Here is an 8622-nt window from a genome sequence, read left to right on the forward strand (position 1 = left end):
CTTCAGAATTTGAGACTGAAGGATTCCAAGTTCAAAACCAGCCTGGGCAGATAGATTAGTGAGACTGTCTCAAAATAAAGGCAAAAAGAAGACAAGATATATATATATATATATATATATATATATATATATATATATATATATATATATATATATATGTCAGTGGTAGACACCTGTTCGGTGTATTCAGGTATTCAGGAGAGAGAGAGAGAGAGAGAGAGAGAGAGAGAGAGAGAGAGAGAGAGAGATTGCCACAGATGTCTGTCTCGCCTGACCTTCCAGCGTCTTTGCTGAGCCCTCGGATGCTTCACCTGAAACCCAGAAGCCCAATTTGAGATACAAGAAACCCCAGTGAGACTCAGAAGACCCACCTGAGTCCCAACCTCGTGGTGTCCCTCTCCACCTTCCCGCTGAGACCTCTGATCTTTCTAGAGGGAAAGACTGGCCTGTGCCTTTCTGCCTTGCTTCTTACCTGGCTGTCAGCACCTGTCTCCCTTGCCTCTATGGTGCGGGTGGTCCCCCAAGTGCTCTGGAAACCACTTTCATGTCTTTTCTGATCAAGAGGAATAAGAACCAACAAATAGGAGGAGGCCTGGGGCTCAGTCAGGACTTAGGGTGGAGAGATTGATGCTGGTGAAGACAGCAATGAAGATAGCCCTAGAGAGCCTGTCCCTTCCTTGTCCTCTAAGTTCCCTGCCACCCATAGCAGAGTCAAGGAACACACAAATACCATAACTGCATAAGGGTTGGAGGGAGCTTTCAGTCACTGTCCCACACCAAGGCCCTGTCCCTAACAGGCCCAGGTTATAAGGTTGGTGTAAGAACAGTTCTGCCTTGGGCTAGAGGGATGGCTCAGTGGTTAGGAGCACTGACTGCTCTTCCAGAGGTCCTGAGTTCAATTCCAAGCAACCACATGGTGGCTCACAACCATCTGTAATGAGATCTGATGCCCTCTTCTGGTGTGTCTGAAGACAGCTACAGTGTACTCATATATAATAAATAAATACATTTGAAAAAAAAAAAAAAGAACAGTCCTGCCTCTCAGGAGTCCAGCGGTGAGTCAGAAGACCTGAAAATATTATCTCTATATTATGTGGCTGGCCCAGGGTGTGCTGCTGCTCCTGTCAAATGACCCTGCCTTGCCTGAGAACTACCTACCTTCTTCAGGCAGGTAGAGAATCCTCTAGGCTGGACAGCACCTTGGACAGCACCCACCCGCTGAAGCACCCTGTTTCCACATGGGTGGAAACCCCGGTTTCCCTTAGCTTCCTCAGGAGTGGCTGAGCCAGGAAGAAGCCAGTTTCCCCCAGCTACCTCAAGTCAGGGGAGGGGGGCCAGGTTCCCCCAGTATCAAGAGTAGCTGAGCCAGAGGAAAAAGTTGCTCCTTCCTCGGCTTTCACTGCCCCTTCTCCTGGAACTGTGGGGCCTCTGTTACCTACATTTGAGGACCAGCCACTTTGGAGTCTCCTTTTCCAAGCTCCATGGAAGCCAGTGCTCTGGGAAAGGCCTAGTATTGGAGAAACGGGGTCTCAATAAGCCAAGCTCCTCAGAACCGACAGTGTCATAAGTATGAGCTCTTGTTAAGATTTCCTCTCACAAAAGTGGGACAGCTGTCCCTTTTCCCCCATCCTCCTCGAGACAGGTTCTGTCTTTGTGACTCCAAAATTTGCTGGAAAGCCCCAGGAGGCAGACATTATTGTCTCCTCTGTGGGTCAGAACAGCCAATGACAAAGTGGAAACATTCCCAGCCTGTCTGATTCCGAACAACTGACATTATGGCAGGGGACGGCCAACAGCACGCTGACTGACCAGAGGAACAGATATATCTCTCAAGAAGCTGAGGAGAATCCTGGAAAGCAATGCCCAGTTCCTGTAGTTGGGCCTGTGAGTAGTAATGGGTGTGAGGACAAAGAGATCCAGGGGCAGAGGGGCAGGGGAGACAAGGGAGCAGGGTGTGCTTGGAGGGGTAGACATGGGGCTAGAGGAAGAGTTAGGAGTCCAGAAAGAGCCCTTGTAGGACAGGTCTATATAAGCCTCCTGAAATATGGGTGTGTCTTCATTTTCCAGCTATGTATAGAGTTTCTATAAGGTAAGACAGTGTGAGGAAGCTAGAGCGGCAGGAAGGGGCTACACCAACTCCCAGATAGCACTTCCTACTCCAGTCTCATGAGACCCATAATCCCCAGAGAAGGCCTCCCATCTGTGAATGTCTGATCCAGTAACCATCTGCCCATGGAGAGGGCTGAGGTCTGACAGGGAGAGCAGAAAACCATCAGGGAAACTGTGGGCAGAGCCTTGGGACATCTGCCCTCCCCATGCCACACCTGGGGATTCTAGCAGGAAACTCGGGAATGGTATGTGGCAAGTGTGTGGCTGAGGTTGTACCGCTCATGGTAGCACGTACCTCCTTTCCCTGCTCTAAGCTCTGCACCTTTCAGTAAAAATTTCCATTCCCTCTTCAGAACCAACGCACTTCTACAGATGGTGGCTGGTGTTTGCTACCTACAGAGGGTGAAGTTCTTCTGTACCCAGAGCCTCTAGACTCCCCTGGCTGCGGTACCCACACTGAAGCTGGCCTGGCAGAAGGTGTATCACCAGGGCTACCAAGGACAGGGGCTCTGGGGGCAGCAATGGGACTAAGAATCCCCATATTCCAGGCTGAGCGGTACAAAACCCTTGTGTAAATAGACCTGCTCGCCATGTGGGCTCACATCTGTTCCCATGGATAGAGAGTAGATACCAAGCACAGAATGGACAGGTGGACTGGGTCCTATCTAGGCCTCAGGGGACCTAAGCAGACACTCAGAAAAGAGCAACGGGAGGAGGGACCCCTAGGCTCCTGGCAAGGGAGGCTCCCAGGCAAGGACTTGGCCAGCCCTCATCCACTCTCTCACAGCATCTCTCTTTTAGGAGTTGCAGAGCAGAACTATACATCATACTCCTCTGGGTTGTTGTCTATAAACATTCTTTTACCTTTCCTGGGCTAAGGCACACTAAATTATATCCCTCAGTCTATAGAAATCTACCCATCTCACCTGCCCCCACCCCCGTATCAAAATGGGTCCCATAAAGCCCCAGTGTCAGGCCTGCTTTTGGGATGCCCTATATAAATCAACCAGTTGGACAGCTGTCAAAACCTCATCTGCCTGTTCTTCTCAAGGCATTCCCTCCACCCTACAGGTTCCAGGATCTTGGGGAATCATTTAACCCATTGTCAATCCTATGATGGTTCTTGTCCTTGAGTCTCTGGAAGTCAGTCTATGGAGCTTAGGGAAGACAACTAGACTTCCAGAGGTCTCCCACCAGAAACAGCATCCTCTGTGCACTGTCCAGACTGAGGGGCCTCCAATAACAAGGCCAGTGCTGTGGGAGACTCCAGGTCAACTCCCTCCCCTCTACACCTATTCCAGATATATCAGGAGCAACTGCAGAAGAGCCCTCCAAATACCCTCCAGGGAAAAAGAAACAGTAGATTTTCAAAAGTTACAAAGTAGAATGTGAGATGCTACTACTGGCAGGAGTCGTTGTGTAGAGGTGGAGAGACCCTCCGGGGACACAGAAGCCCCTGCCAGCTGTTCTCACACCCCTGGACCCTGCACCACAGACACCACCCCCTGCTCTGTTGACCTCACATCTCCTCCATCCACTCTCTTTGCTTAAGTAGCTGTGTGTTTAAAGAGAGCTGATTTCTGCTATTAGTGGACTTACCTCTACTGCTTGCCCTAAGTGAATGATACCTTGAAATGAACACAATTATGAACAAATAGTCCAAATTGCTTTTTCCCATGGTCCAGACTGATGAGGGGATGCCAAAGAGCATCTGTGAGTGTCAACCTGATGAGGGCTTTTCTCTGCACACACCTTGTGCCTTTTCTGTCTAGGCTAGACAAGACTGTTCTTTCTAGACTCCCCACATAAGAAGACTGAGCACCAGTCATAGACTAGTCCCACTTCCTTCCCTATAGTGATTACAGCATGTGGCCTCATGCCTCTGCACCACTGACCAGGACTCTTGGACCCCTTCCTCATAACAAGAGTAGGAGGGGCCAAGGCTTTTGTTCACTTCAAAGCCAATCCTGATACCTCTGTTTCCCCTTCCATCCCTCTCTCTCCTCTTCCAGAGGCCTAGCCCAGATGGTAACCCAGAATGGGCAACCCTAAGGTAGTTGATTATGGGGTGGGTATACCCAAAAGGAGTGCAGGAAGGGTCAATGCTCTACTGTCAGACAGCAATCCCTGGACCTTCCCAGGAGCCTTTTGTAGACTGGACAGCAGCCCGACCCAACTGGCTGAGCCTGTGCAGGTGCTTAGAGGCAAATGGTGATAGGCACCTTGGGAGGATGGCAGGCTGTCTAGGAGGGAGAACACAGTCAGACGTGTTACACAGGCACCAGCTGAAGCAAGCCCCTTCACAGCTCAGCTTAGCAGGACAGCCCTGTAGCTCAAGAAGGGGCTTCTCCAAGGCAAGCCACTGTTGGGAAAGTTCCGTCTGAGATTCTGGATGAAACCAGCTCAATATTGCAGGTATCATGTGATCAGGGCTCCCTTTAGAGGGTCCCTGAGGTCTGGGGATCTCTGAGAACCTACAAGGAATGAGACGGTGAGCCAAGGGGCCAGGCACAATGCAGGGCATTTCTGGTGCAGAGTGTGAGCTCCCTCTGCCACTTGGGAGGGTGCTCAGCTAAGAATGGCAGCCCAGGGTCCAGGAGGAGTACTCCCTATTACCCTACTCAGAGATCAGACTGTAAATTGTGGGGGCAGCAGGGATAGCATGGAGCACTCTGCCCTGTGCATATTCAGCAAGGAAAAAGGGAGAAAATGCTCTGGGCTTAGGATGTCTTTACTCCACCTTTCCACTGCCTGGCTTCTAAGATGATCAGTCAGGCGAAGGTTCCAGTGAAGGAGACTCTTCAGACTCCCAGGAATCCTTGTCTCTGCTCTTCAGGCTCTCGGGCTGCCCTGTGGCCTAAGTTCTAAAAGAAGGGGCCTCTGAGGGGCCCTGAGGGGTAACCTTGTCAAAAGGTCTCAGTGCCTGGACTGGGCCTATGAAACCCTTCAGAATTCCAAGGAAACCAGAAAGCATCCTCCCCAAGCTCCTGCTGTGATGCTTGACCCATTCTTCTGGTTAGTACAGGAGCAGTGCTCGCTCCTAGCTCCCAGATGATTTTATTGACATTAAGGTTCCTAGGTGGAAGTAAGATGGCCCACCAGGTGAAGACACTTGCTTCCAAGCCTGAGTTTGAGTCTGCATAATGGAAAAAGATAATGGACTCCCTCGAGTGACCTCCACGTGCACACTGTGGCACATTCCCTCAATGTGTGTACACAACAAACAAAGAGTAAATACTTAAGTGTAATTTTTATTAAAAAATTAAAAAAAAATATCCCTGGGGTAGAGACATCCTCTCACAGCATTCTGCCTGGGGTCTCAGGCTTGCCCTAGAAGTAAAGAGAAGTTTTCTTCATAAAAGCCAAGGCCCACTCTGAAAGGTACAGAGTTGAGGGAGGAGAGTGTGCCATCTCTGCCACGGTGGGTGGCCAATGAGTCACCTGGAAATATGGGATTCACAGGAGCACCAGAGCCTAGCCAAGGATAGGCAAAATGTTGGACCCGGAGGAACAAAAGGACTGTTCCCGCCGCTGCCCGCCACAGGCCAGCGGCTCAGTCTGGATCCCTCGGTCTTTGTCCTGCCCTGGTCAGCCCTTGCAGATGCAACAATGCCTCCTGTTTGTGCTCCTCCTTCGCTCCCCACCCCCACCCCAGCCTGCAGTTACCTGGCTCTCGGAGTCTACGCAGTGTTGAAGGCCCTGGTGGAGTTTCTGGGGGACCCCGGACCAAGATGAATTTCACTTCCTGGGTTTTCATCTGAGCTCTGTCCACGGTGCTCACTCTACTCAGGGAGGAGGAGGGAAAGGAGGGAGAAAAGGGGGCTTTGGCCTCATTTCCATGTGGAGGGCCCAGGCCTCTGTTCACCCCCCCCCTCCATTGTCCACCATGGCCTCACTCACAATTGCAGTCTTTGTAGTGCTAGCTCCGCCCTCAACACTCAGTCATGGTGGGGGTCCCGCCCCCCACCTCTACAAAGGGCTAGGAGGAGCAAGGCCAGAAGATCTTTCCTTCCCCATTGGCCCCACCCAGACCACAGCCTAGGGCAGCCAAGGTTAGCTGCATCTCCAGATGGAAAGCACACCCTCGGAGTGTTGGGTGGGAGCCACTCATCCTTATACTCTCCTCATAGGATAAAGCAGGCAGTGAAGTGTCCCCAGGTACCTTGGGGTGGGGGTTGCCTTCCGGAGCCTCTCCCCTTGAGTATCAAGTACACACCCTGCTTTGAGAGCCTTAGTCTCATCTCCAGATGTATCAGGAGACAAGCTGCCCCCAGGAGAGAGGTTTAAGGCCACCTGTACTGGGTATGAAGGGGCTGAGGCCTGTGACATTCCTGTGTGAAGGCCTTCAAGCTGCCTTGACCACCCGTGCTCGATCTGGGAAGCTATGAACCATTTAAAACCTGCAGAGGGCCCTGGGGCTGCAGCTGGGCCTACAGTCCTTGCACCCAGCCTACCAAAGCTGATCCCTTCTTCCCTCTGCTGGCCACATCTGTGTTGTGGGCCCTGCATCTGTCCTACAACTCCCTCCCCAGGTCATGCATGTAGAGGGGGGTTGTGGACCCTGTGGCAGTCTGAAGGCCTTCTTCCTCCATTCCTCCTCTCCTCACAGCCAGGGTGGGATCAAGGGTCAAGAGACTGTGGGCCAGCTGTTCCCAGATGTGGACCAAGGCCCCTCCCCTTTCTGGAGGAATGACAAGCCTCCTGCAGAGGAGGGGGCGGTGGTGTGACGAAGAAGAAAGGGCGGAAAGGGAGGGAGTTCTCCACGGGTTTCTGTTGATCTGTTTAATCCCACGCTATCGCAAGCTTTCGCGGATGGAGGGCAAGAGGGGAAAGGAGGGGGTCTAGTCCCTTCCCTTCCTCCTCCCGCCCCCACCCCGCCTGAGCCACCTGACCCGTCTCAAAGTTGCCGGGCTGCGGCGCGCATGGCCTTTGTGCGCGCGGAGCAGCGGCCTGGAACCTGGAGCCTGAGCCAACTGGACTGTGTCGCCCCACCTTCGTGCCCCTTCCTCTCCCTCACGTACCCAGGAGCTAACAAATAAATAAATCCACAAATGCAAATTCGCAGTGTGCTGGGGAGAGGCGGCTGCGCCGGGAAGAAGGAGCGTGGAGAGGTGAGGCTGGGCCATGGGGAGTCCAGGGAAGAACAAACCTGAGCCAAGGCCCAGCATCAGTAAGTTGACTCTGAAGGTTTCTCGGTCATCAAAAAGATCCCTACCGGGCGGACTCAAAGAAACAGGCAGAGGAATGCTTGGGGTGGGCTCCCCTTCTCTTAGCACACAGGCAGCTCCACCCCCACACCCAGGACAGCCCTTCCCCCAGCCCTTCAGGGCCGGGCGGCAGGACGCAGGCAATTGGAAATAGAGAAACCGGGTGCTCCGGGCTGAGTGCATAGGAGTACCAGGAGGAAACGCGCAGGCACGTTTCGGCGGAGATGCAAAAAATTAAACTTGGTTTGACCCATGGAAGGGGTGCTGTCCCAGACTCCCCAAGCACCACGCTCTGGCCTAGTGTAAATATCTCTCACAAATAGTAAGGGGAGGCCGAAGGGAGGTCCTTGGCCTGGGAAAGGAACTGGTCTTTGAGGAGTCGCTGTACGGAGCCGGCCCCGTAGCAAGCGCGCTCCTAAACCCAAGGCTCTTTGGGAGTGCCTCCCCCACCCCCGCGCATCCTCCGAATAGAAACGAGCTCTGGGCAGGCTAGAATTGGAGATGTCTTAGACCACTGCAAAAGCCGAGGGTGGGGCTGAGGGACGGTAAAGGGTCTGCTGTCCTGGGAGCGCCTTTGCGGGGCGAGGATCCAGGTTCCGCGGATGGAAAGCGGTTCGGGCAGGTTTTGCTGTCTACACCATGGACAGCAGACCGTGCGGGCTTGGTGTCTTGGACAGTGCTGGGGACCTGCCCCAATACCCGCAAAGGCGAGGGACGGCTGGTCAGGCAAAGAGAAGCTGGCTCTAACGAGAAGCGGCCTCTGCTTGTAGTCTAAATCTTCCACTTTTGAGCCACCAGCCAGTGTCCTTCGGGCCGCAGGTGCTGGCAGGCCGTGGGTGGTTTCCTTGGCTTTGGGTTGGGCATAAGCAAAGGTGGGCTTAGTTGACTGTGAAAGAGGGGATTTTCCAGCAACGGTTGAGACTGACACCTGCAAAGGGAAGGATTTTGGGTTGAAAGGGAAGTATTCTGGCCCTCCGAGAACCTTCCGGGAGTGGGATGAGATCTCCGGAGATCACCTCCTTCCCAGTGGAGTGTCTTTAGGGGGTTTCCACTGGGCTGGAGAAGGTCGGAAAGGGAGAGGGAAAAATGTGTGCCTGGGTACTTAGCTTCTGCTAGAGGGCAGGTGGTCAAGGGCTGGTTTGGCCCAGGAGGAAAGATAGGATAGAGGCCTGACTGCTTCTGTGTGGTTCTTCCAGTCTGCAGGAACAAAGGCCCGCTGGGAAGGCCTGGAGTGGCGTTTTTTTAGAAAGCCGCTGATCCCTAGCCCTAAAGGCCCACATCAAGGTAGCCACCCTTCAGTAGGCTG

The 8622-nt window shown here is 53.1% G+C and overlaps 1 long non-coding RNA gene across 1 annotated transcript; it reads right to left on the reverse strand.

Annotated features, from left to right (window-relative positions):
* Positions 1 to 5385: 5385 nt before the first annotated feature.
* Positions 5386 to 7473, reverse strand: LOC116902422. Its single transcript, XR_004388070.1, has 3 exons — positions 7259 to 7473; positions 5776 to 5891; positions 5386 to 5439 (listed from the first exon to the last, which is right to left on the reverse strand). It is a non-coding gene; the product is annotated as an uncharacterized LOC116902422 (long non-coding RNA).
* Positions 7474 to 8622: the final 1149 nt, after the last annotated feature.

Source organism: Rattus rattus, chromosome 5 (genome assembly GCF_011064425.1).
Source record: "Rattus rattus isolate New Zealand chromosome 5, Rrattus_CSIRO_v1, whole genome shotgun sequence".
NCBI classification, from domain to species: Eukaryota; Metazoa; Chordata; class Mammalia; order Rodentia; family Muridae; genus Rattus; species Rattus rattus.